Source organism: Pezoporus occidentalis, unplaced genomic scaffold, assembly GCF_034315485.1.
Source record: "Pezoporus occidentalis ecotype Australia unplaced genomic scaffold, CSIRO_AGI_Poc_V1 ctg33, whole genome shotgun sequence".
NCBI lineage: Eukaryota > Metazoa > Chordata > Aves > Psittaciformes > Psittacidae > Pezoporus > Pezoporus occidentalis.
The window spans coordinates 5,419,163-5,446,947 of NW_026915268.1; the positions used below are offsets into that span (position 1 = coordinate 5,419,163).

Below are 27,785 nucleotides of genomic sequence, written 5' to 3' on the forward strand. Positions count from 1 at the left end.
AATCTGACCATTTAACATGACCACAACTAGACTTCAAGAAAGGCATGTATCATTTTGCCTGCCAAGTAAATGAAAGAAGAGTATAAGAGAATATCATATATACAGACTTACCTCTCCAGAATATTAATAACACTCCTGCCACTGTGCCCTACTTCAGAAACACACGGTTCCCGTGGCTCGGGTTACTCTTATGTCCATGCCCATGTGTAAAGAAATCCTCTAATGAAATCATGCTTTGCGATTACCCATGGTAATCTCTTCACTTGGACTGACTTTCTGACACATTTATGGCCCATTCTTTGCTGGGAAGATTTTTACAGGGGATCTGAAGTTTAAAAGAAGACAGATGACAAGCTGTGATCGCGAGGAGGAGAGGCTCACCATATGGAAATAGAAAGCCCTGGCTCTCTCCTCTATCCCTCCTCCCCCCTCCCCTGCCGAGTTTCTCTACTTCACATGATGCTATTGGGATTTGAAGATCAGAATACAAATTAAATTATTAAACAAGGAACAACAAAAAAAAAGAGCTTGAGCCTTTCCTCTCCATCCTCCCATGTGATCAGTAATTATAAATCAAAGTGGGGAAAACAACCCCGCTGGAAGCTGGCATTTGGGATATAGCCCAGTTGCCTGCAGAAGGATATAATGCTCAGGCGACAGTATGTGCCTTTGCATGCTATGGGGGTTCATGCATGAATGGGTTCTATAGCTAAGAAATTACTGTAATGGCAGAGACTGTTCCACAGAGCACGTTTATTGTATTTTTTATGGTTTACTTACTGGGAAGAGCAGAAGCATCACTCCTCAATCCAGTGCGTTTTGCCAGCATCAGACTCCCAAAAGCCATGCAGTGTCCCCCAAAACAGGCCAGCCAAGCCCGTAACTAATGCTTTGTAGCCACTGGTGCGTGGTAGCAACCTTTTAAAGTCTAGGCAGTCAAAGAGAAAGAAATTAATCCACTTCAGCTGGAACAGACCTCGAGATGTGGCAGGTTTTGGGCTTGTTTTGGTGTGGCACACTTGAACAAGTGGGTGATCCGGTCAGTCAATAGGTCAGGGGCAATGTCTATAGTTCTGGGGCTGGGACTCGCTGCCTGTGGTCCTCACCCCTGCACCCTGTGGGAGTGCAGGGGATTCTGCGCTGTTGAAAAACCCACACGCTGCAGGCCCCAAGTTTTGAAAGAGCTGGCTGTGTTTTCAACGCTGGCTTTGCAAGGCTTGGGCTCAGCTGCTGGCCTCAGTAGCCAGACTTACAAAATAAGCACTTAGTCCCCCCTTCAGTGCAGATTTGGGCTACACGGACATCCCATTTAGGCACCCGTGTTGGAACACCGGCCCCTTGTTTCCAAAATAAATAACTGAATCAATGCTACACAGAGTTTAACCTAAACACATAATGGAGCCTAAACTCAGATATGCACTGTAATCCATCGACAGGTCCTGGAGATGGCAAACTGAAGCCTGCTTTTATAATGTGCCAGCTCAGGGACCTGTTCCCAATTTCCAGATTTGGCCTGCTGCATTCTAAAAGATGCTTAATATACTCGATGCATGTTTGTGTTAATGTTTACCATTGAAGTTTTTCATTATTGGATGTTATATTTGGCCATAGCATTAAAATTCCATTGGACCGACTGAAATCTAGTGTCAAATCAAAGCCAAAGAAGCGTCTTTGTGATAGACCTTCAGCTCCCATCCAACCATGTGAAAAAAAAATCTATTGTAGGTGTTTTCTTTGTAGCTTTTCCTCTTTTTGCCAAAGAAATAGCAAACACTTTATTTATTAGCTGTTGTTTTTATATGCATAGGTCTGAGCCCAAAGCCATGGACTAGCATGGAGGCAGAAGCCGCTCTGCCAGGTGGGCACAGGTCCATCCCATACCAGGGTCAAGTGCAAGTGAGGGCGGCTGACACCTCCCTCTGAGTCCTTCTCCAAGGCCTTGTCATTTGTGATAAATAGGATTACTACCTACAGCCCTCTGGACTCACAAACTAATGCACCTTGGGGACAGCTGAGGGACTGCACTGGTTTTTCTGCTGCTTGCGAGCTCTTATTGTGACTTGGATCATGATCAACCTGGACAAAAACCAATTTCCCACTGTGCTAGTGCCCAGCACTGCTGGGAGAACAGCCCTGTCCTGAGAAGCCTCAAGCCTTGATTCACCAAAGTCCTTAAGCACATGCCTAAAATGAGATCTGCACCAGGACATGCTTAAAACGAAGCGCTTGCATTAACTGCACCTAATGAGGGATCTGGCTTGACCTGGGGTCCGGCTCTCTCCGCTTGCCTGCCTCTGCCTGCAGGCTGAGGGCAAGATTTTTATGTGGAAACTCAGTGATACAGCATCAAGAGTCGATCCCCAAGTGCCACGGGGAGTCACAAGCCTTAGGCGGATGCTGAGGACGCTCGGCACTTGCAGACTTGGAGCCTGAAATCACACACACGCTCACAAAAAACCCTGGCATGGCTCAGCAAGTCCAGAGCGAAAATAAATGAAGGAGGTTTGCCTAAGTCCAGATGTGTCTGAATTCAAAGGGACCTGGAAAATATGATGGCCTGGACACAAAAACTGGGAAACAGCATTTAAACATAAAGCCATGAGGGTAGGTTTGAAAAACAGTCAACAGATATTCTCTCAGCTAGTTAGAAAGGGGAGGCCTGTGAATAACTCATTTTTCAGTCCACCAAAGAACTGCCAGAGCAGGCAGCGATGTTTCAAACTGTGTCCCCTCCCCAGAACATTTTCTCCAAGTTTATCAAAATTCAGATCAGATATTTTGCATTTCAATGAATTCTGGTTTTCAGGATGGTGTTTTTTCATTTTCAAGATTATAAATTGAATTCTGTAAATGCCATCTCAGTACATAAGAGCATTTATTTTGCCCGTATTACAATGGCATGTTTTGATTAATGAAGAGTTCCCACTTCGCTCCAAACTGGATTTCTTTCTGAAATGGGAAACAAAACTCTCTGCCTGCAAAAATTTGCTTGGCTTTAGTTAAATGCTGAGACACTAAGAAAAAAGATCCGTGGCATTACACTGAAGTTAACGTTATATACTTGTAATATATAGCAGCAGTTCTAAACTGCACGCCCAGCCCTGGGATTACTCATATTGAAATATCCTCTTTAAGAGGCACACAAGAAGTCTGACATTTTGGGGAAAATGAAGGCACATTCCTATGAAGTCCCAGTGGTCACAGGCCACTAAGATGACCCTTGTTAGGGTCAGACTAAGATTTCAGCATTTAGCCCATTAGCATGGCTTATGGGACTGAACATATTTCTGTATATAGATCTGTTAAACCTGAATGGCCTTAATTTATCATTCTTGAAGGCACTGATTTACTAAAAGCCTTTGAGAGCCTGATGTTACTGGTTGAGATGTTACACATTACTGGTGCAACAGTGAAGTAAACCAGCTTTCTCCCAGCATCAGTACTGGTGGTAGCGATCGGGTTAGGATGGTTTACCAGATCCTCCCACATCAGCTCCCCATACGTTAATGTTTCTGGTATACACTTTTCAAAGGGATGGATAGGTTAAGGTTTGCTTGAGACCTGTTGCTGCTGCTGGCTGCACGCTGCAAGAAGTATCTGTTAGAATGGGAAAGTTTGGTGGTGTTCCCTCTAGAAAAAAAGTCTTTGTCACTGCTTAGTGAAGTGTGCAAAGCTGCTAATGCTGGTGCTGGTGCTCAGTGACAAGCTTCTCTTCTCACCATCACTGCTGTCTCCTCCTAGAATCACAGGATCAACTAGGGTGGGAAAGATCTTTAAGATCATCAAGTCCAACTCTCAGCAGGTATCTCATTTACGGCACCTTGTGCCCAGAGCTTCTGGAGTCGCCCATTGGCTTCGAATGTCATCCCCTGGTTTAGCTGGTGAGCACTTGCAGTTGGGTCAGGTGGAAACCACAGAGGCTGAACACCATTTCCCTCTCATGCTTCTGTATTTATCTGGCACTGATTTCATGAAAGGACAACTTGCCTACTATGGGACAGCCTGAAACAACAGACTGTCTGCTTCCCATAAAACTTAGAACAAATGTAGTGATGGGAAGGCCCTTTGTAGCAATGAGATGTCTTTACACTCTGCTAAAGTAAATCCATTTTGTAAAGCCACCAGCTGCAGACTTCTTAATTGCAGCACACAGCTTTGGCTATCAATGACATTTTTACCATATATAATCTTGAGTTGAAAGCCTACCTTTTATCATCCAGGTCCAACCCTAAGAAGCTGTTCCTTGCCTGATGCAGGATAAAAGAAGGGTAAGTGCCTCTTTACAAGCAGCAGGCACTACCTTCCCCTTATATTAAAAGAACTACGGTCCTCGCAAGGGGCTTGTAGCAGCTTCTAGCTTAAGTCAATAGGAAGACTTAGGTTTTGGGATCTGGCCATTTATACAGCAACAGCACAAGAGCTACACCAGGCTCCTACCTGTAACTTGGATTGCTCTACTGGCTTCATTGTGCAAACCCATTTTTATTAGCTGAGGATCTAGTCCATATACTATCAGAGCTTGCTGCAGCTATTCTGAGCCCAATCAGCTATGAATCGGGCCTCCTGAGTTGTTACATCTGCCACTTCCAAACAAAATGGGCTTCTAGCATCAATGAAATGGCATCAGAGAAAGCTTATAGCAAATGTAATATGTGAAACATTAACCACAATGCTCACAGTCCTAGAAAGGTCTGATAAGCCACGATTAAACTTAATTATGGATTATTTTATATTACCTACCTCCAAGCACTGTGGAAAATTGCTTCCTTTTAACTGCCTTGGCTGGCTTGCTCTGACCACACACATACTGGGGGATATTTTCCCATGATTGATGTATTTGTTTACCAAGCTCCTTGCTCAGATACAGGCCGATTCTCCCTTTAATCAGAGGTGTGAATACCTTAACAGTTGTCAGAGCCCACATTAGGCTGCTGATTAAAAGACATCCTCACACTTACCACTAAAGAAATACATGGAAAAAAGCAAATTCATATACTCAGTATAAAACTCACAATGAGCAAACAGTTATTTTATGTCCCACTTGTCCCATTTGTATCTTACAATAGAAATGTTGCTTTGTTCTTTCTTTGTTGTTTCCTTTAACCAATGAGTAGATGGAAGGGTTTAGGTGGGTTGAGTTTTTTTGCTCTTGCCTAAGGGTGAAAAGCATCATGAACATCAGTTTTCACTCGACTTTGAGTGCTTACCTACACCGGCTATTACTCTCTTTTGCTACAGCAATATTACCAATAAAATAAACATGTCAAAATTCAGAAGCACAAACAAGTTCATCTGTGACACTAATTTTGCCTGGCAAATAATTCTCCTTGTTTCTGCAAGGGCTTCAATTTCTTGTGGATTCAAAGCAAATTCATCTTTAATTTGATGTCTCTGTCTTATTTTTCTTTCCCAATCTCATTAGAGTAAAAATAGCAAGGATATCCATATGATTAAAGACTTCATGTGCAAGAAAGCAATCTGGTCATAGTGCTCCTTAGCTTTATGTACTTCTTTCTATTTGACAACATTAATTTGCCATCTGTCAGCTCAGTTACATAGTTTACTTGCTGCTTGCTTGGCGTTCACCTCCCCCTTTTTCGTTGTCAGCTGTTTTCAATAGTTGGGCCTCCTTGAGTGGGCCATTTATGCAGATCTGAAACAGGAGAAATCCTAAAAACTGACCATATGGGAAGCCACTTTGTACTCCCCAGGCTGACATAGCCATGCACAGCCCTCCTCCCCCTCCCGGGCACCCCAGCACTTGAAAAGAAATCCAGTTTTTCCATACCTCCATAGCACCTCTCATCTGGGGGACTCCAAGAACATCACACAGCAGATGCAAACAGCCCAGTTCTGCTCTCTTGGGCAGGTCTGCTGAAGTCAGCTCAATTGTACGAGATTTCCTGGGAGCTCCATTCAACCCTAACCATGCAGTCAAATAAACAGCAGAGATTGTTAAGTTCACATCAGGAAGGCGGCCAATACAAAATGGGCATGGCAAAATGAGCCCCTTCCACCAAGGGTGTCCTGCAGGGCCATGTGCTTTACTGCCTTGTCCCATGTGCAACCCAGGTGCAACCCAGTGGATGTTTCACATCAGCATCTGCAATAAGGGCTATGGATAGAATACAATGTCTCAATCTTCTGAGGAAACTGAGTTCCTGAAACTGTTCCTTTTTCATCTAAAAGCTTCAATTCTAGGGAAAAAACACCCAAACCCAAACCAAACAAACTGGGAGATGGGTGAAGAGAACTGGGAGATGAATGTAGTGCTTTGGAGAGGAACTGGAACAGGTTGATCCAAGAACTAGTAGCTGCTCCATCCCTGGAAGTGGCATCAAGGAAGTGCCATGAAGGCCAGGTTGGACAGGGCTTGGAGCAAGCTGCTCTAGTGGAAGGTGTCCCTGCCCATGGCAGGGTTGGAACTGGATGAGCTTTAAGGTCCTTTCCAACACAAACCAGTCTGGGATTCTATGATTCTATAAATGGCAACATCTAGCTCCCAAGTTCCAAGGCACCCCTGGAGTGGCAGAATAAAAGCTTTCATCTGATTTGTCAAAAATTCTCCCCAAAACTCTGAAATTTTCAGTATCTTCTGTCAGTGCTGCCACTTCCTCATTATTGCTGTTCATTTACAATATATTGTCTCTGCAAACACTTAATATTTTTGAAGTGATCTTTTATAGACAAATATGTCTATAAAAGTTGTTATCATTAATACTCTCTTATCTTTCAAAATCCATGACAGAGTGGAGAGCAGTGGGCAGCAACTCAGCCTTTCTGTGAACAATCCTGTTTCCCACTTGATGAAGCTGAGAAGGTAAAAACTGAACACTTCTTTCATTGGAAATGCCCTGGTTTAGGGACAGGAGGCTTTCACAGCGGCATCTCTAGAGCACATCTGGAGCTGATGTGGGAGGGTAGCCTGGCTGTCACATTGACAGCACTGCAACAGTAGGGACATTTTTTTTTCCCAGATCCCAAACATTTAACCTCCAAAACTCATACCTGATGCTCAGAATTATGCTTACAAAAGGAAATACATTAGTTTATATATCCGAAATAGTATCGATTGATCTGAATACACAGCAAACCTGATTCTGTCCATTTCTTCCATGTGATTTTCCTGCCAGTTGGAGAGTTTCAGAATACTCAGGAGCACTGAATTGGAAAGACGAACTTTTCTCCTGAGCAGAAAACCAGCATCAAGACTGGTTATGGCTTAATTCACAGGGGGAAACTGAGCTGTGCAAGCTAAGGCCTTCAAGGCTCACTGGGGCAGTGAGCATATGGGCTGCCCTTTGCCAGTCAGACTGGCCCATGCTCTTCCTTCTCCACCTAAATAGTGTGACGAGAAGTATCCTTAGAAAGGTTTTCATCCTCAGGAGTAGCTAAGTTACCTGCAGGTAAGTGAATTAAGTGGTTTGTATCCACACCAGAATTCATTCCATTCCAGAGCTGCCATGTGCTTTGTTCCTGCCCTGTTTCAGGAAGAAGTGACATTATCAGGGCTGTGACTCTTCGCACTGGTGGTGTGTTTGTTGTTTGTTTTCCCCTGGCTGCTTTCTCAAAAACTCATTTCCAAAATGTAAAAACCTTAAAACCTTTTAAACTGGAAAGCCAGTAGCAGATGTAGAATAGTACCTAGGGTCTAGATAGCTTAAACATAAAGAAGATCCTTCCTCACAGCCCTGCAGGGAGGAAGCAAGGTTGCGAAGGGATCTTAGTTTGGGTGACCTCCACCAGAAATCCAGCAAAAAGGATGGACAACACCATGGACATCAGCAGAAGGTGCCTCAACTCAGGCTGCTCCTGGAGCTCAGCTGAACGTGGTTTTGCTGGTTTTGATGGTTTTGATTCACACCCTGGGCAGAAAAATAGCCAGTGTTGGGGCAGGTCCTTGGCAAGGAACCCAAAAGAGAGCTGCTGGTGCTGGGGAGAGAAGGGTGATCCTATCTAAGGCATGTTGGTCAGAGGGCTGACTGCAGGCCTGGAGGCTGACAACACTTTACATCAGGATTACTATTTCCAGAAAAGATGGAAATGACTTTCCAGCTCTGATAGCCCAATCCTGGTATCAGCAGCCATGAGAAGATCACCCCAGTAAAGGGAAGTCCAGCTGTGAGACAGAGCCAAAGTAATACCTCCAGCACCGCTCCCCCGATGTGAGCCTGACCAGATGTGTGCTGCCTCTGGGGCTACAGCTGTCTGGTAATTCAGAACAGTCTCCAGGCTGCTCTCATTTAGGTTGGGGGCCAATGCACAGCTCACTTCAGACAGAGTTCAAAGGCTGCCCTGAGCTGCTCTGCATGCAGGCAGGCCACCGGCTGGACCCAGGGCACTGCTGCCACCAGCCACTTGCCAGCTTTGACTTCCAACCCTGTGCTAGGCTATGAGCTACAAATGGGACTGGTGAGTTGGTGGCTCTAATGGGCTACCCAAGGGTTCCTCCCACCTCCTCCAGGAACCCTGGTAAGTCCTGCTGTGCATCACCTCTCTGTAATGTATAGATGCACCCATATTCACGTAGCTCATGCTAAAATGTGATCCTACAAAGATATCCAAAGGTGGTCTGAGGTTGAAAAAGCTCATCCCATACTTGCGTGGCAAAGATACTTACCTTAAACTCGGTACCAAAGCCAGCACTTCATAATTTCAAAATGTAACCTCTGCTCCAAACGTTTCCCAGTATCAGCACATGTTGGCTGCAGATAACCAAACCTTCAGGAGTGGCTTTTTGGGGCTGTAAGCTCCGCACCACTTGCCAAACACTGCCTCATGCAGACAGTATGCTGGTATAGATGACAGAACCTACAACAGCAAAACAAATCCATAAACACCTTGATCAAAACCAGGAACAGCAGAAAAAAGAGGGAACACTGACATGATACTGTTGGCAAAACTTGGCAGCAATGTTCAGTTTAAGAAAGATGAGCCATTTCCATTTACAGTAAGACCTAACAGCTTCTGGGACACTGTTATATAGAGGCTGGGCTCATTTTAGAGGCATGGGAGTTTAGTGAACCAACCAGTACTCTTCCTCTCAGGGAAGACTCATTAGCTACAAGGAAACTCAGTGTGAATGGGAGGTGTGTGTGGGGTATGGGTAATTACACAGGCACCTCAGGAATAAATCACTATCCTACTGTTGATATGACTGCAAACCTGGAACTGATCCTCATTTTAGCCTGGGAGAAGGTCTTCAGAAACACTCTATAAACTACAAAGAAAAGAAAAGGAAATTGACTTTAAAACCAACATTTTAATAATACTGAGGTGTTGACAAAACCCTTGGAGAGCAAAGGAGCTCCATCGCACAGGACGGACTCGCTGCCCAGGGAAGTGGCTCCTGGGGCACTGTTGGGGCCACTGTTTTGTTAGCTCAGTGACTACTACTATCACTGTGTCTGGAGAGGAGGCTGTGGTGGGAAACAGGCTGCAGGGATACACATGCTGGTACTGGCTATCACACTGAGTACCTTCAAACACTTCTCCCCAGCAGGAGCAACAACAGAGGCAGGACTCACCTCACCTGAACAGGAACCTGCAGAGCCCTGGTGCTTGGCAGCATCACATGATGTGAAACATGGTTAGAGCTGGTGTATTTTTTAACAGGGAATCCCAGAGGGAATCGGGATGCATGCTCCCAAAGCACGTGTGCAGCTAGCCTGGGATGGAAACACGAGCGCAAACTGCAAGTCTGCTGTCTAGCACACAGACTTGGGGGCTCTAATACCCGAGATGCCTATACTGTACTACTCAATGTGTGCATACACTGACAATCTACCCTGCAAAAATGTAAGCCAGGCTCTTGGGCACACGACATACATAAATACACTCAAAGTCCCTTCTGGCTTTCAGCAGGCCACCTGACATCCAGCTGTCCAACAGATGCACTGCAGTGTCAGTGCTAAGAGACATGGTGATGCTGGTGGAGAGGGTGGACCTGTGCAATTCCCTCAGGTTATACCAGAAAAATGCAAATCTGGGAGGTTCAGGATGCTCTTCTGAAAGCCTGCTTACATTAATTCAATGCCCAGCAACATATGACCTAGCCCCAGCTGTAGGAGCATTGCTTTCTTGAAAATCTAAGGCTCTGTTCTCTTCCCTGTAATTGGGATGATAGTTCTGACTGCCTTTTCAGCAATGGCTGTCTCCTGCACTGGGGACATGCAGTGTCTTAAGCCAGCAGGTCTGTAATCTTTACAGAAGCCAGGCTGACAGCAATGTAACAAAAATCATACTGATGCTGTTTTAGACCATGGTGCAGAGTGCTTGTGTTGGTACTCTGCTCTCTGCAGCAAAGCATGCTGTTAGATCCAAACCCATGAGGGACAGGCATCAGAATCCCCAGATGACAACCAAATTAATGTAATACAAAAAGCCACAGAAGAACTGCACACGACACAGCGGCCCTGACTCACAGCTGATGCACTCTGCTACCTCCTGGCTGGGTTTGAGAAAATGATGCTGTTTCCAGCCAGCTGAGAGTCTCTCCCTGGTCCATGGCTCAAGCAGAGGTTTGAGAGCCACATAATAACCCCAGTCATTTCATAAAGCACTGCTGCTGAGCTGCCCCACGGAGCAGAGAGGACAGGCTGTGGTGGCTCCAGGTAGCCACCTCACCAGTAGTCATGTCAGTCATGCTCAGGTGGCTTAAAGGAATTAGTTTTCCATTTAATTTGGGAAATTTTCCCAGAGAGTCTCAACTCCTGAATACAAATAAGAGTTGCTTAGAAAACACTTCATTGCACTTGGCTACTGTTCAGCACTACACGGGGTCAGACGAGGAGCTCCTGGGCAGACCAGTATGGTTCAGTGTTAGTGCAGACACCTTTCTGAGTTTACCTGAGGTCATCCAGGAGTTCAGCCTGTGAGCAGCAGAACAGGCTTGAGGTCTTCTGCAGGTATCTGGTACTTATCATAGAATCCCAGCCTGGTTTGTGTTGGAAGGGACCTTAAAGCTCACCCAGCTCCAACCCCTGCCACAGGCAGGGACACCTTCCACCAGAGCAGCTTGCTCCAAGCCCCTGTGTCCAACCTGGCCTTGAACACTGCCAGGGATGGGGCAGCCACAGCTTCTCTGGACACCCTGTGCCAGCGCCTCAGCACCCTCACAGGGAAGAGCTTCTGCCTAAGAGCTCATCTCAGTCTCCCCTCTGGCAGGTTAAAGCCATTCCCCTTGGCCTGTCCCTGCAGGCCCTTGTCCAAAGCCCCTCTCCAGGTTTCCTGTAGCCCCTTTAGGCACTGGGAGCTGCTCTAAGGTCTTCCGCGAGCCTTTTCGCCTCCAGGCTGAACCACCCCAGCTTTCGTCCTGTCTTTGGTCATGCCCTGCTATTTCAACCTGCTAATAGGGAACTAACCCCCCTTAAATAACTTAATTTTACAGCTCTCCCCAGCCTTAATACTTGCTGCTTCCTGGGTCACCTGCAGAGGGAGGTCCTGGCTGGAACTGCAGGAGATGGGGGTGTGAGGCAGGCAGCAAAGCCTGGCACTGCTGCTATTCCCTCCTCCTCACTGCCCAGCTTCCCTCTCCATGTCTCCATCCCTGCTTTGCTTTCCTTATTCTTTTGCATTGTGGTTAGTTTTCAGATGCATCATAAAAATCCGCGTGCTGGGAATACTGTGGTTAAAACATGGGAATGCAAACATTGTGGGAATAACTTGGGTTTTGTTTTTCTTTTCCTTCCCTTTTTTTTTCCCTTCTATAAACTTAACTTTTCCACTTCTTCAGTGTGTTGGCACTTAGAAGTTGTTTGGCCTGTTAACAGAAACAAGGACTGAAGGGGTCACATGAATGATCTGTTTAGAAAAACAAGCAAAGCCTGTTGCAAGCTCTCAGCCATGGTTTGCGCAGGTAATTCCTGGTGTAAGGACTAGCACATCTAAGCACTCAGCAGCTGGAAACTCAGGCGGCCGTGACTCATGGACCCTCTACCCTCCAAACCCAGTTGCCACTGTCCTCAACCCCCACTTGTTCCCATTCCTCTCGCACAGAAGCCTGCTCTCACCCATCCCCAACCTCTCCTATGTTTGTCAGCTCCTGTCCAAGGGCCCTCTTCAGGCCATCCCATTCCTTCTCCCAGCTTTGAGAAGATGACCATTAGCTCTTACTACTGACCATAGTCTTGCCCTCAGTGGTCCTTACTGCTATCTCCCTACATGGCTGACACCGTGCATGCTTCTGCATCCTAACAGCTCATTTTAACAGCCACTGGAAGGTCACAGTTGCTGCAGATCTCTACACAGGTCAGGACACCGCACGGTCTCATCACAGTGTGCCACAACCCATCCCACTCAATACTGAAGACTTACAGTACTGAGTTACTGAAGACTTACAGTACATGAGCAAGTTCATGGTGCTGGCTCCACGGCAGCTCCAAGGTCACTTGGCAGCACATGCTGAAAAACAACCCAAACCAACACATCTTTTAATGTCATTAGGGTTTGGATTTTTTCAGTGGTTCTTACAGATCCATCCTAGATCATCCCACAGACCAATCTGCGTTTGAAAGACTCAATCATCTGCATAGAATAATAAGAAGACAAAAAACGTTTTCTTAGGAGTATGTTTCATTTTTCCATCAATGGCTCCTATTATCACATTAGCAATCACTACAAAACCTTCATCCCCACCACCCCCTGCCTTCACACATGTTGAAGGAAGAAAAAGCTGATGTTCATGTCCTATCACCTGGAGACCTGAGATTGAGGGAGCCTACACAGAGCCTAGGAAGGGCCTTGCAGGAGAGCAAGCACTGGTAAGGGCTAAGACATGGCCACGGACACTCACCTTCTCCCAAAGGCCAGGTTGGATAGAACTTGGAGCAAGCTGCTCTAGTGGAAGGTGTCCCTGTCTGTGGCAGGGGCTTGGAACTGGATGAGCTTTAAGGTCCCTTCCAATACAAAGCAGTCTGGGATTCTATGGGTCTGTAAAGTCTCCCTCTGCTTCCCAGGAAGTAGTGCTTTTCAGAAAACAGTACTTTGGTTTCTACTTTTTCAGTACATTCCCACAGTTCTTCCAAAAGGACTCAAGATGTGATACTGTTGAAAAATAAAAAAATAATTAAAAAAGCTTTTCTTTTTTATGATCTTTACTTGCATCTCCTGTACATTTTGGGTTGGTTGTACAATGTTGTTCGTCATTTTTTTCACTCTTCATCAGTGTCTTGGGGATGTCTGTGTTCAGTCCATTTCTAAAGGGCTTTGGATACTGATGTCTACTCCAAAACCAAGGGGGTTATTTGAGCTCTTAGTCCCAGTACTATCTGCAAAGCTCCTGGGGAAGTGCCGTTGTAGCAGGTCATAAGTAATAATTAGAATTATTTATAGTGGGGGCTGCAGAACAGAATTGAAAGTGTCATCAGATTTTACATCCAAAATATTGTCTAACTTAGTCCTTTCTAATTCCCAGGCATTGCTGTGGGAAGATACAATTGCACATGTAAATACTTTCCCATGCCTCCTCACCATGTGCATATTTCGCATGTGTAAAGCATATGGGAATGTACACAGGGCCTCGTTGGAGATGTAGTGTGTGTGTAAATTGTTGCTTGTCTACATCTGTGTATCTAATTGCATGTGAAAATCACTACTTTAGTTGCATCAATGAAATACAACTTTTTGAAAATACAGCTTGCATGTGTTTCTCATTCATTTTAGCGAGGCACAAGATGATCCAGTTGAAAAACAGTAGCTAAGACCAGATGTTCTTCTGTTCCTCCAGCGTGAGAGAAGCAGCTCAGCCTTAAGAAAGTCAAAGCTGCTTAGTTTAGGATGCTTGCAGTACCATGGGAGAGAAAGATCATCTCCTTCAGCAGCCTCCTTTTCCAAGCACTCTGACCTATCCCAAACAATGTTTATGGCAGAAGTTCACCTCTGCTTCCAGTAATTTAGAATCAAGCACCAAGTCACTGTCAAGTGTTGATGAGCAACAGTGAAGATGGTCATTCAACAGGGGATGCTCCTGGGGACACTACTGGACAGTTAAGACTGGACATATGGCAGAGGTTTAATGAAGTACATGATGAGAATGGCAACTCACCCAGCTGTGCCAATAGTCATTTTTAAGCCATGTGCTTAATTTCTAAACAACTGAGTTTTAAAGATTTTAGTAACTCCTTGAATTTTTCCACAGCTCTGCTGCTGCTGTGGTCATACTTCCAAATTCAATGTACCTCTTACTCCTCCACTTAAAACATTCACTTTTCATTAAACCTGCAGGAAAAACAAAATCTGGATTACTTTCAAATTATTGGCCAAGCTCAAAGAGACATCCCAGCCCTTTATGGGGTGCAGATAAAAGAGCTCAGAGTCCCTGCTCTGCCAGGAAAAACGTTCACTTTCTGTGAAAAACATTAAGAAATCAAATGAAGAGCTTATTAAACTTCGAGATGCAAGAATTTACGAATTGGACAGCGGTGCATGTATATGTCAGACCCCTGAGATGAGATGGTGCCTGTCATAAACTGCTGCTGGATGCGTAAATAAGACTCACTGTGCTCTCCCCCAGCTGTGGAGTATTGAAGTAGGAGCTCGGGCTGAAAGCACTCTTTGTGAGAATCAGCTCCAAAGATTTATGTGCAAGAACCTCTTCTTTATTTACCAGCTTGCTGAGACTGACAAAGTATTTGATAGCTTGGAGCCTCCAGCCTGAGAGCCTGGTTTGTAAGAGCATCTGTCAGTGATTGTACCTGCTTTGCTATTTATTTTTCAGTGCCCCAATCTGCAAGTGCCCTCCTGTCCTGTCGGTAAAGGACCTGCTCCGCACTCTCTTCCCTTCCACCTCTTTCAAAAGTCTTAGACAAAACCGATTTGGGGGCTTTATTCTAGGACATACGAACCTAATCCTCTGCTTTTCAAAGAAGCATTAGTTATTCTAATAGTTATTCTAAAGTATTAGTTATTCTTCTGAAGAGAGGTGTTTTAGTTGGCAGAGGTGCTCACTGGCCATTGCAGGTGTTGGAAGTGTAGTTGTACCCAAGGGAGTGATGACTATTAAAAAGCACTCCCTCTTAGCCATCAGCTCTATAAAGTTACTTTCACAAATAATTGTAGGCTATATGGGGAAGACAAGTCATCTCTATGCTTATCAACCCCATGGACCTTTATTGCTATTACTAATAAATGCCTGAGAAGCTTTGACTTGCAGAGCCCACGCTGAGTTTGCAGAGTCTGCAGCTACGAAAAGCTTTTCACTTCTTACCAGTAAACTCACTGCATCTGATCTGCAAATGGGGACAGAGTAATATCTCAATTTGTAAATGCAAATATGTCAACAGGGCTGTGTGCATGTCCACCCAGAGATGCAGCAGACATCTGCCAAGTTATCCTGGGAGCTGGGTGAGAAAAGCAGCTGGTATTTTCTCCTTGATCAGGTAAATACAATACATGCACAGCTAGAGCATATTAAAAATATGTAGCCATTTGCAAGTTTTCCTAAGTGGCCACACTACACAGAGCTCTTGGCTGGCGAGTTGCATGATAGTTCATATTGTTGTCCTCCAGGTTAGGAGCATGGGTAAGAAGACTGGAAGACCACCTCGCTTGGAATATGCTGCTTATGACACTGCATGCTTTCTTCTTCTTTTCTTCTAACAAGATCATATACAGCTTCTTGATGGATTCTGTTCCAAAACCAACTTACACAGAGCAGTTGAAGTATTTGCAAACCTTATCTGCGTTATTGTGCATACATTGTTGCTCCTATATTGGATTTTCCTTAGTGCGCAGGCAGTGAGACTATGAACAAGATATTGCAATGTCTGAGTGAGACCACCAGCTCCCGGGAGCAAGCTGCTGTCCTCCCCACCTTGAGTATTCCACTGTTCCCATCCCACACAGACCTGCTGTATGAGATGACCAGGGCCAAGAGTCTCATCTTTGCCCAAGGACTTTCTTCCTGAGACAATCCTCCAGGCAGTCCCAAGCCCTGAGCTCCATAGCTTGCACCTTCCATGCTAGGTTAGAGAGCAGGGTCCTGGTGAAGAGAGGGCTTGTGCCATGGATGTGGCCAAAGCAACAAGAGGTCTTCTTTGATATCACTGTGTGATCTATTTAGGTACCACTAGGTATCCTCTGATAGCACAGAAAAGATCTCAAACCAAGCTTACAAACTGCAGGCAATGGGATAGTTTTTGTAGCAACAGTATTTTAGGGTGACCCCTGGTTAATCTTCCTCATCTTTGCAAGAAGAGTGGCATCTGGATCCAACAGAGGCCTGCTGATGAAGTACAGTGTCCATATGAAGAACAGCGTCCATAAGAGTACTCCCTGTCAAGCTTCCATGTTTCTACATCTCATCCAAATGTTTTGCCACATATTTCTTTTCCCAGTTTTACCTGGTAGTTCACGTGACCTAAAACCATCTTCAAACATCCTGGGACATTTTCCACTTGCTGTGCATGACTCAGCAAGCCCACATTGATGAGAAAAACACACCTTAAAAGTCAGCTTTCTCCAGATGCCCACCAGGCTGCCTCGATCCCTCTAGCGCTCCAAGTGCTGGAGTGCAAACCTGACGATGCCATGTACCTCCAAACAGAGCATTCATTTCTTTCAGAGTCATTTCCTAAGACTCGGCAGCCTTCAACCAAGAATCAAGCAGGCTCTGGCAGAATGGTGGTCGGAGTCTCCCTCCACTCATTCAGAACATGTTATTGCTGGGGCGAGAAGCAAATACAGCCGACCAGTAACGCCTGCTTCCAAGGAAAACACTCCCTTTACTGTATCTGGTGTTTTGAAATGGATGAAAATAAATTATTTATTATCATGACTTTTGGGCTGAACCTGTTTATATGGGCTTGCATCTGTCTGATCTGAAGAGTGAGTCACTGACTGACAGACACCCTGTTGGCTGGTCCACTTACTTACATTATGTCCATACTGTTCCAACAGCTTAAATAAAAATAGCAAGCTTGAAACTTCTCCTCTGTTGGCATTCCTTCATAGAGACGGGGTGTTGCTTAAAGAAACATCAAATCACTCTTAAAGAGGTCAGATCTGCAGGGTGAAATGGTAAAATTAATGGTGAGGCTCCCTGGCTGCACATTTCCAGCCCGGCTTTAGACCCCTCAGCAGCAGAGCTGGATGCCAAGGGAATGGGCGAGGAGGTTTGGACGACGTGTGAGCTGCTTCAGAGCTGCCCACAAAATATCAGTCAATAGGAATTAAACATCTGCTCAAGTCCAAAACTTGCAGGCCTCCTGCCACTGCCAGCCCCTTCAACATCTGGCAGCAGGGGCAAACTCCAGAGCAGGATTTCCACACACGCTAAGTTAATCCTTTTTCCTCCTTTTTACTTTGTACCCCTTCAGACCCAGTGAAGATTGAAGTGAGAGCTGTGGATAAGTCTCTTGGAGAAGAGTGTGTGATGGAGGAGTGGGACAGCAGAACTCTCCCATCCTTGTGTTAAGGGGCTTCTGTTAGATCATACAGAATTGCAGAAAAGTGACTCAGAATAGAAAAATCCCTTTCTTCACTATCCCATCCAGCCAAGTACAAATGTATCCTCATTTGCTTGATGAGGTAGGAACTGGAAGTGGCTGACAGCAAACACCGTGTCCCTTTAAACAAGCAAACTGACACAACTGGCAGCCAGCATTCCCATGGGCCTGGGCCCCCAAATGGCTTTTCTGGGATATACTGTAGCCATAAATGCTGCAAAATCCTACTGGTGTGAAGCCAGAAGCAAGTAAGCAAGAAGAGGCTTGGGCACTGTGAAGGTCAGAGGCAATACTGCCATTGCAGTGTGGAGGTATGGCATGAGAAGAGGCATTAGCCATCCCACAGCCTCCTGGAAGACTTTAGTACCATGGCAAGAAAGCAAAGGTCCTAGAGAGCCTTCTACCTCTCTCAACACTTTGGAGGCTGCAATTCCTTACCTGGCATGTCCTTTTGGTAACTATTTTGCAATATCTTGTGACCACAAAGGATATTTATGCTGCAATACACACCTGCATGTCTGTCTGCCAGGAAGGGAGCAAAACCCCAAATCATAGTCAAGACTTACTGTTAGACATTTGAATTGTTCAGCATTTTACAGCTGATCAGGATTAGGAGCCCAAACATATCAGATGGTCTAAAGCAAACACTGCCACCTGCTTTTTGTCTCAGAAGAAGTCATAATTCAGTGAGTACAGCCATCTGTAGGCTAGACCTATATGTGATCAGACAGATTCCTTCCTCCTGAAGGTGACACTCATTTTTATGTGACTGAAACAAGTGTCTAATCACAGTTTCTCCCTTGATTTCTTCGATTATTTTTGACGAGGAGGAAGCAATTCAGTACAGTCTGGACTCCTGTGACTGAGAAGACATGCAGAGATAAAGAGGATCTCCTGCTTAACACACATACTTTGGAGCAACAGCCAATATCTAAGTGCAATATAATATTCTCCACTTGCTCTGCACTTGCAAGCATGGAAGACTATGAGTAGGATGTGTGTTTGTGGTTGAGGAGGTATGCAAGTTATGCTCTGTGTGGATGGAATATGCCTGGTGCTGAAAGCTGTGGGATGGAAGAATGAATGCAGTTGTATTGGGAGAAGGAGGAATGCTTACAGTATTTTGTGTCCTCAAATGTGGATTAGCTTGGACAGAGATGTAAGGTGGGAAAGACATATCCTGAACACCTGTTGCTACATCTGTATTTTTTTTACTCCTTTTGGAGGCAGCATGCCTTGCTTCACACTCTCTGTCCTTACTCTGCACTCAGGTCCTTTCCATTTCATGTGAAAGTAAGTTTCTCCTCTCCTGAAAGTCAGATGTATTTCTAAGTAGGAGAGGTTGAGCAGGGAGTGGAGCCCATGTGTTAGGGCTGAAGAGAACTGGGCACACATTTGCCTCTGGAAGCACTGAGGAACTGGACCTATCCCAGGACCCAACTCTCCTGCTGCTGCAGAGTGCACTCCATGTCTGCTACCTTCCTTCATGCTGGTGTTTGAGGTTGCTAACCTTTCACAGCTCAAGCTGCCACTGAAGTCAGTGGGAATGTGGGCAAGTCAAGGTGTGCAGGATGGACTCCCTAAGGAATGTGGTTAAAGCAGCCACATTCCCAGTGTCCCATGCAAAATGTGCGTGCAATGAGTTGGCAAACAGTGTTATTCTCGCTTTTGTCAGCAAAAGGAAATGTAACTGATTTATCAAGAAGCTAAGGCTAAAAATCTCTCCAGAGGCAATGGAAATGTATGTCCTTCCACTGACCTCTGAAGATACATGATTTATGGGAATACCCACTTATTTACGTTAGTTCCCACAAACAGACCTGAAAAAAATTAGCCCTTGATCTGTGATGGCAAAGGGCTCCACAGAGGTAAAGCCACTGAGGAAGAAAGAAGGAAAAATCAGGTTCAAAAGGAACATATAAAACTAGAAATACACTGAAGGGATAGAAAATAGTTTGCCCTAAGTAGCGTAACGGAGTATCGCTTGGCAGTGCTGCTAGGCTGTGGATGGACAGAGACACTCAGGGCTTCCTAGCAGTTTGGTTTGGCTGTTAGTAATTAGGAACTTGAAAGGAAATGTGAAAACACAGTAATAATAATTTCATAGTAAAAAGAGTTTCAACTCGGAAGTGCTACAGTGCCACAGACCTATAGCCACATGCCTGAGCTCCCTTCCCAGGGGACCTCCATGTGCATCCTTCCACTTGGTGAAGTCACACTTCACTTTGGAAATTCATTCTTCACAGGATGGTTACCACCTCTCAAGGCTGCGCTGGGTGTCTGCTTGCCACCACTTGCTGATGGATCACAGAATGTTTAGACTGCAGGCCTGGAACAGGGTGCCCGGAGAAGCTGTGGCTGCCCCATCCCCAGCTATGTTCAAGGCCAGACTGGACAGAGAGGCTTGGAGCCCACACCCTTATGGTGCTCCTAGAAAGGTGACCTGATCCTCAAAATGTCCTGTGAAATGATTTAATGCACTAGACTGGACAGTATGTAGTGCCTCTGTCTTGGAAAGATGAAGTTTTGTTCATTCTTAGATCTGAACCTGAGATGCAGAGGGTGTAAATGACATGCACGGGTCTGTTTACCCATGCCCTATAGCAAATGCTAGTTCTTAAATTCTCTTTTAAAAAAGGCTTGATGAAATTTAACCTTCCTCCTTGCAGTCCCAGCACAGCCAGCTCCCCTGGACTCAGGCACCAAACATGAAGAGAAGGAGCCATTTCAGATATTAGACTCAAAATGCACGCTGCTCTACATGTAAAGGAAGTGGTGTGAAAACAAGATGGATCACCACCAGTTTTGATGTGCAGTGCCTGAACTGATCTAGGATGGATCTGGGAACTGAGGAAATGGAAAGTAAAAGCCCTGAAGCCATCAGAAGTAGATCAGAAGAAAATGAGTTTGTCTAGAGAGTGAGAAGTCTGATAGGCCATGCTCTGTGGTGGCTCTGAACCATGAAGTGGGTGTTCTGTGGTGCCTCAGAGGTCTAATCTCAAGTTACTCTTTGATCTCCTCACAGTTCTATGGCTCTAAGTAAAGAAGCCATAGAGTCCATCAGAATCAGAATGTGACAGCCAGATCTGGACTCTGGGTTTGGTTCATTTCTAGACACAAATGAAAATGTATTTGGTGGCTTAAGTCTCCAGCAAACAGGTGAGTTGGCTTTCTTCAAAACCACTGTATAACCCTGCATGATTGGCACCTTTCAGTTAAAAGAAGCCTGAGCTCCATTGGCCAGCAATGAATTAAATTGGCAATGACTTAGGGAGGTTTGTAAAGCAGTTGGCTCTGTTCGAGGCTTAGATTCTCTCATTTTCATGAACCCAAACCCACACTGGAATAGAAAGCAAAAGAATAAACTACCTACCCAGCATCCGATAGAAAGAAAAATGCCATTCGTCTTAAAACAAGCAAACAAAATCCCTGTTAATGTGATAATCTTACAATAACTACTTATTTCAATGAACAAATGACACCAAGACAAGAAGTATCCTGGAGTCAGAGGCATGAACTTTTAGCTGGTAGGTCAATGGTAACGTATCTTGTTTGTACAAGCCTGACAAAGATCTGCTGAGCAATATCCACTGGGGCCAACAGTGCTTGGCTGTCTGCACTGTGGTGGAGAGACAGACTTGGATAACGGTGTCACTCACTCCTTCGGCGACACCAGCCAAGCATAATGAAGCATGGCCAAAGCCTTCTTCAGCATGATGGCAAGAGTGAAATGCTGAAAAGTCCTAAAACGGGTTGACATGGATGAATTAGAATGAAATGGTTGCAGTAACGATGATCTGAGACGGCATGTCCGGCGCTGAAGCCAACACAACCCTGTTCCAACCCCCTCTTTCCTCTCTAATGGCCTTCTTGCTGCATTTTCATGTATGCTGCAAACAGTTATGCAAGTTCGTCCAGCCCACAGGGGTGTCAAGGGATGTCTACACCGCAGACTGCAGCATAACACTGAGGTATCTGGAGCAGTTCTAAGTGAGCTAATCTGAGTACCTCTGGCCATGTAACTGCAGCTTCAGAGTTTGCTTTGCAGAACGAGTTTCTAGTGTTAGTTTTAATGTTGATAATAGCATAGTTTTGAAGGGCAGCTTTGCCTGGCTTTCATCCTATTACAGAGAATCAAAGTTTCACCGGGTACCTCTAGTAAATTCTAATCTTTATAGAAACTAAGCTACAGTATCACTCCAGAACACCTTAATCCATTTTCAGAGCAAGGCTGGACCAACAGGTCAGCACCAAATTTCTGGGGTTAGACTCTCTTCTAGACTGTGTTCTTCCTGCAAACCCACTAGTGACGAAGTTGTGTGAGGCAGCAGATCATACTGGCTTTGCCTAAGGTTGGTGAGCAAGGTCAGTTCAAGGGAAGGGTAGCTCAGCCCTTGGAAGCTCCATGTGAAAATCAGAAACATAGACTGAACCTAAGGAACCTGGTTCACCCACAGCAGATATCTTTTAAACCAACCAACAACATCACTTCTTCAGCCGTGAGGAAGAACTCAAAAAAGGCAACATGGATTCCTTATTTTCTTGTGATCAAATGGAATGAATATAAGGCCATAATCATCATGGTCAAGGACAACGAGGATGCGATGGCTGAGGACGACTTCCAAGTGTAACTGAACAAGAGAAGGACAGGGATACACTGTGCAGCACAGGTCAGTGATGATAACAAATTAGAGCACTTCCCGGTTCCTAGGTGTTGGTTTGGCACTACGAATGACCCGAGCAAGAAATCTTAACATGTTATTTGTGTGGAATGTACTCAGAAGCTGCAGGAAGCCACAAAAATTAGACTGATACTTCTTTATTTGTAACACTAGCTGACGGCTCTTTCCAGTCCTTCTCCTTCTCCAATGCATCTTAGAAAATAGCTTTGAAATTCATCAGACCTTGGACATACAGCCCGGGTAACGTTCCAGCAAGTAGCCGTTTATTTTATAAGGGGATTTAAATATTGTAAAAGTGAATAAAACGCAGGTGTTTGCATTACAGACAAGTGAACCTTGTGTAAGCTCTACAAAGACGTGGCTTCCAGATTAAAAGGGCTTTGCACAGCTCCCGTTGCCTCTGTGGAGGAGGTGGATTTTTGGATCAGCAAGTGAAGCATCTTCCTTTGCATGATGAGGCCCCGGATTCAAACCTCTGCTCTGTTTGCACACCAGGGAAAGGCAGGAAGTAAGGCACATGGTGACCATATTTGCACCTGCACAAGGTTCTTAACTTTGAAATCTGCCTGAATAAGTTCAGCCACCAGATTGCCCAAACACAAACAACTGCTGCCATGCAAGGATGAACACTAACCCCATATTGTGCTACTATTCAGATGGTCCAGCCCAGGCTGCTACCAAGAGATGCTGGGATTAACCAAAACAGGAACATAAATACATGGGAAAAATTGATCCCCTGATTTTCACACTGGATTTTGGTACAAAGGAAAGAACTAACAGCTACCTCTTGGAAAGCTTCCTCAACAAGCAAAACCAAACCTTCTGGCCCATACCGTACCAGCTTCCTCAAGAAGAGAGCTTATGTGGAAAACCTTAAAACAAGGCTTAAAGACAAGGCAACTCCACCTGTGTTAGTTCATTGACTCCTGATTTACACCAGTGAAAGTGAACACATAGCCAAGGTAATACTAGTTAATTATTAAATATATAATCAGTGTAACCATGCCCTCTAGAGGACTAAGTTTACCTCCATAGAGTCAAAACCAGCCTTTGGGTCTGAACACTCTTACAATTTGGGGGAAAGGCATTTTGGATGTTTGTAGTTTCCTTCCTCATCTGAACCTAGCCATGAATTTCCATTTCCTCTTTGGCACCATACCTACAACAGGTTGAAACAACCCCTCAAAATGGCACTGGCAGGTGAGATTTAACTTTAGCACCCACCTGGTGTCTCTGCCAAACAATTACTTCAGGTAATCCCCACCTAGAGACTGAAGGACTGATCTGAGGTCTTCCTCTCTACTACTTCCACAAGACATCTGACCACTTTGCAAGGCCTGACCCAAATCAATATGCTGAGTATTAAATGGCTTTAACCTGCCAGAGGGGAGACTGAGATGAGCTCTTAGGCAGAAGCTCTTCCCTGTGAGGGTGCTGAGGCGCTGACACAGGGTGCCCAGAGAAGCTGTGGCTGCCCCATCCCTGGCAGTGTTCAAGGCCAGGTTGGACACAGGGGCTTGGAGCAAACTGCTCTAGTGGAAGGTGTCCCTGCCTGTGGCAGGGGTTGGAGCTGGATGAGCTTTAAGGTTCCTCCCAACCTAAACCATTTTATGATTCTATGAAATAAACAATGTTCATTTTCTTACCTCCTGCTTTCCACATTTTCCTTCCTTTTCTTCTTTCTGCATTCACTGGCAATTTCCCTGCCCTCCCTTGGTCGGTGTGGTTTTACATTCCCAGTTGGCCTGAGCTGCAAAAATGAGAGTGAAAGGAATCTGCGTGCAGTTTGTTTGCCGTGGCTGCGATCACCCCAGCTGGACAGGATGCTGGTGGCAGGATCAGCAGTGCTCGTGGGTATTCGCTGCAGGCTGTAGCACAGTCCTAAAGGAGCCAATAAACGCTTGTGGAGTTCAGTCTGAAACTCTTTTGGCTTGAATGTCCACATTTTTTGATCAGGAACCACTGTGAGCCACACATCACCAACCCTGTGGACAGCTACCCTGAAAAACAAAACCTGGAAAGGAACAGGGGAAGGGTCAAAGCTCTGAGCTAACATGATGCAACAGAAAGGAAACTCTCATCAGTTCAAGAGGTTTCTGCTGGTCAGGTTGGTCTATGCAAACCCCCAGATACTCCCCAGAGAGTCCTGCAGACCAGCCTAGGGATGCAGGGCTGGAGTGACGGCCTCCATTCAGGCTGGTGAGGGAGGCCACAGCCCTGCTTTCTACGAGAGAATATTTGGACACCTCTTCCATGACACCTTAGCTTCTGTCTCAAGGGACACTGCTCCCACGTAGCTCAATGGACAGATGGAATTAGAGCACAGCTGTATTTTAGCAGCTCTTTGAGTAAACCCAGAATAGCTCAGAAGTGGGATTTTCAGAGCCTGTACCACTAGCTTTGCTTTTGCCATCGAGCCGTTGGGATGTCAGGCATCGAACACCCTGCAGCTCTCAGATGGAGGTTTTCAAATCCACTCTGTGGATGTTTTCTTTTTTAATTCATTTTTTTTCTGACATTTCTCCCAGTACAAAAATATGTGTTTTTTCCCTTGGTTACTTTCACTCTGCTGACCTGGTTTCTTGCCTTCCTTTGGAAACGTTTAGGTGGCTCAGCAATGGAGAGGATGAATCAGTTCACCCACAGTGAACATACAGTGGGTCTGGGAAAACCCCGGCAGAGTGAAGTGTGTGGGGAGCACAGAGGACTGCAGAGCCTTTGGAAATGGCCTGGCAAAGAACGGGGCTATCACTTTCCTTTTCTCTCTGAAGTTTCATCAGCAGCCAGTATTGCTGCTCCGAGCAGACGCTGCCCTTGCTCTTAGTTCAGCAGGATCCTTGTGCCCAATTTAGTGGACAAAACTCAAAGCATTTTAACAGCAACTGGAATACACAAAACTATTGCAAATTTTCTAGCAACAGGAACCTGCTGGCATACAGGAAACTGAAGGATGATTTGTTGGGAGGGTGCAGGTCTAGCCCTCACAGAGGGCTAAGCACGGAGGCACTTACTTAGGTTTCAGTTCATCCTCAGAAACACCAAGTGCCTCATCTTGGGACCGTGTCTTCGTGGTTCACTGCTTGGTCACAGCCCACTGGAGACATGGCCATTTGCTCCATCAGCAACAAACACACCTGAGAAACAGGCAGGGATGTGTAGACAATACATTAACCAGGAAAAGACAGGCCACCTTCGTCAAGTAATTCTATGATATAAAGGACATTGAAAATTTGACACACAAATTCTGAATGCAGAACATGATAACCCAATTACTGGATTTTTAAATTAAAATCCAGCAGTATCCTAATGTATTTCTTCGTATTCTTTTTTAAGCATCTTCCAAGAAAAGAGTGAATGATCTGCAATTTAGGTGACAAACATTCTCCCAGCACCAAGAGTCCTGTATCCTGGCCCTGGGGCAGGGATGCACATCATCTGAAGCAGTTTGAGTCATCCCACTGCCTTCAGCCACACTAGTCATGGGCTCAGCCTAAGCTCACCACTAAGTACCACGTGCAGTCAGACCTTCAGTTCAATCAAGAATAGACGTTTCATGCTCAGATTTACAGAAGCTCCCTCCATTAAACCAGTGACACGTGCCTGCACCCTGAACATCTGCGAAGTTCTTTATAAAATCACATGTAGATTTATTACAAATACTTTTTTTTACCCTGAACCAGTTGAATCTGAATCAAGTGAACGGGTGTGCTGAAGACTGGAAAACAAGAGTTGTGTAAACTGATAATGCTAACACTGAGTAACATGCTAGAAAATGGTAAATATAATTCAAATTCTCCATGTTTGCTAGAGCTGGTGACTGACATTCTGGTTTACAGCATGAGTCAATCACATCATAAATGAAATTTAAAGGCAGTTGACAAAATATCTTCATGTCAAACGGATGAGATGTGGGTTCACTGTTCGAAAATGTCATTCTTTGGTGCTGCAGTGTCCCTTAAAGGCTAATCTAAAAGAAAATTAAATTAATCTCATGCTCACCACCTTTAAATTGCAGGAGTGAAAAACCTTTCAGGACTTGCCAATTACTAAGGAAACTTCATAGCTGGATTATTCCCAAATTGCACACCCTTTATTTTAACCACTAAAGGCAAACACATGGTTTTGATGGGTTGTAAAAGAACAGGTTGCTTTTTCAGTACTGAAAGAAGCTGTAATTACTTCCCTTGTTCGGTGACTTCCTGATTTACTTAGGTTGTTATGGGTGATACTATTCTGCTAAGGTAATTGGAGCTGATGACCTGAGGGAATGACCAGTGGCTTTTCAGTCTAGGTGACTTGCACCTAATGAGTAGAGCCCTGCTTCCCAGGAAACAAGGACACTATAACTGCCTTAAGTGCTTGGTATGTGTGCTTTAAAGGCTTATGTTTCGCAGTCCAAGCAGATTCTGTCTCTGTATGATATCTGCAAACCGAACAGATACAGCTGTTTCCAGATACAGCTAAAATAAAGGTATTTTCCTCAGACAGAAGCATGAGAAATAGAGCACGCCAGGAAGGTGAGCTTCAGTCTCTAGACATCCAAATGCCAACACACAAACACAAGGAGGTAACCACCAGTTCCTGAAGTTAGTTCTTGTCTGTAACACAATACATAATAAAACATGTTTGTAATGAGTGGCAATGGGTTGTGCCAGTAGGAATTAAACTATTTAAAGAGTTAGAAGTGAGACCTCCTGAGTTTTCAAAGGCTTCAGGAGGGCATCATCCCTGAGCCATCCCTGGAGGAGAGTTAAGACTCTTGAGGGGACTGGCCACCCCTCAACAGAGGTCCCTTCCTTCCCCAGCAGATGAGACAGGCAGCACCCAACATCTCCGCAGTGCTGCCCAGAAAAGGCATCTTCCTCAGCTGGCAAAGGCAATGTCTGGTTTAGCTCCCACTGTTGCTTGGCTCTGGTTTTGCACATTTCTGGGGCTATGTGTTGCATTACCTTTCTGCTCAGAAGCACAAATTTTGACTTGCTGCACGTTGTCTTAAGTTGAGATATATGATTTAAACCTGTGGTTCCTGATTCTAAGTATCCCAGATCTCATGTAGTTTGAAACTAGTGCTGGCTTGGCTTACTGCACAATAGGCTACTTGCGCCAAGTAAACCGATGGGAAGAGATTAAATGAGCCAACCCTGAGGATAAAAGTCCTGTACCATGAATCATGCATAGCTTTTCCCTTCATGTCCCCTGTGTAGTCTGGTGGATCCATCCAGGTATGAAATTCTGCAAGAGGTGTGGGTACACAGGGAAATTACAGTGAGATAAACACAATTTATACCATTGTGGAAACCTAATTTACAGCACCTTGTAGTTGTCTGTTAAGAACAAAAGCTCATGCACTTTCACTCCAGGAGAAAAGCAAGGATGGGCAAAGTTCTTTACTGTGAGGGTGGTGACGCCCTGGCACGCATTGCCCAAGGAAACTGTGAATGCTCCATCCCTGGAAGGGTTTACGGCCAGGTTGGATGGAGCCTGGAGCAAGCTGCTCTAGTGGAAGTTGTCCCTGCCCCTGGCAGGGGTTGGAACTGGATGACCTTTAAGGTCCCTTGCGGCCCAAACCAGTCTGGGATTCTATGACTAAATAGCAGCTGACATGCTGATAGTTAATACCTAAATTAATCCCACAGTAACTCAACCATGTCCACAGATT

The 27,785-nt window shown here is 45.1% G+C and overlaps 1 long non-coding RNA gene across 4 annotated transcripts; it reads right to left on the reverse strand.

Annotated features, from left to right (window-relative positions):
• Nucleotides 1-114: 114 nt before the first annotated feature.
• On the reverse strand, nucleotides 115-27,503 carry LOC134169028 (uncharacterized). Of its 4 annotated transcripts, none has more exons than XR_009966729.1 (9): nucleotides 24,355-27,503; nucleotides 23,773-24,322; nucleotides 9,166-9,220; nucleotides 8,621-8,811; nucleotides 7,401-7,481; nucleotides 7,088-7,187; nucleotides 5,789-5,922; nucleotides 781-928; nucleotides 115-325 (listed from the first exon to the last, which is right to left on the reverse strand). It is a non-coding gene; the product is annotated as an uncharacterized LOC134169028 (long non-coding RNA). The 4 variants fall into 4 exon arrangements; XR_009966730.1 differs by having other exon boundaries at nucleotides 9,123-9,220; XR_009966731.1 differs by lacking the exon at nucleotides 7,401-7,481.
• Between the last annotated feature and the right edge of the window lie 282 nt (nucleotides 27,504-27,785).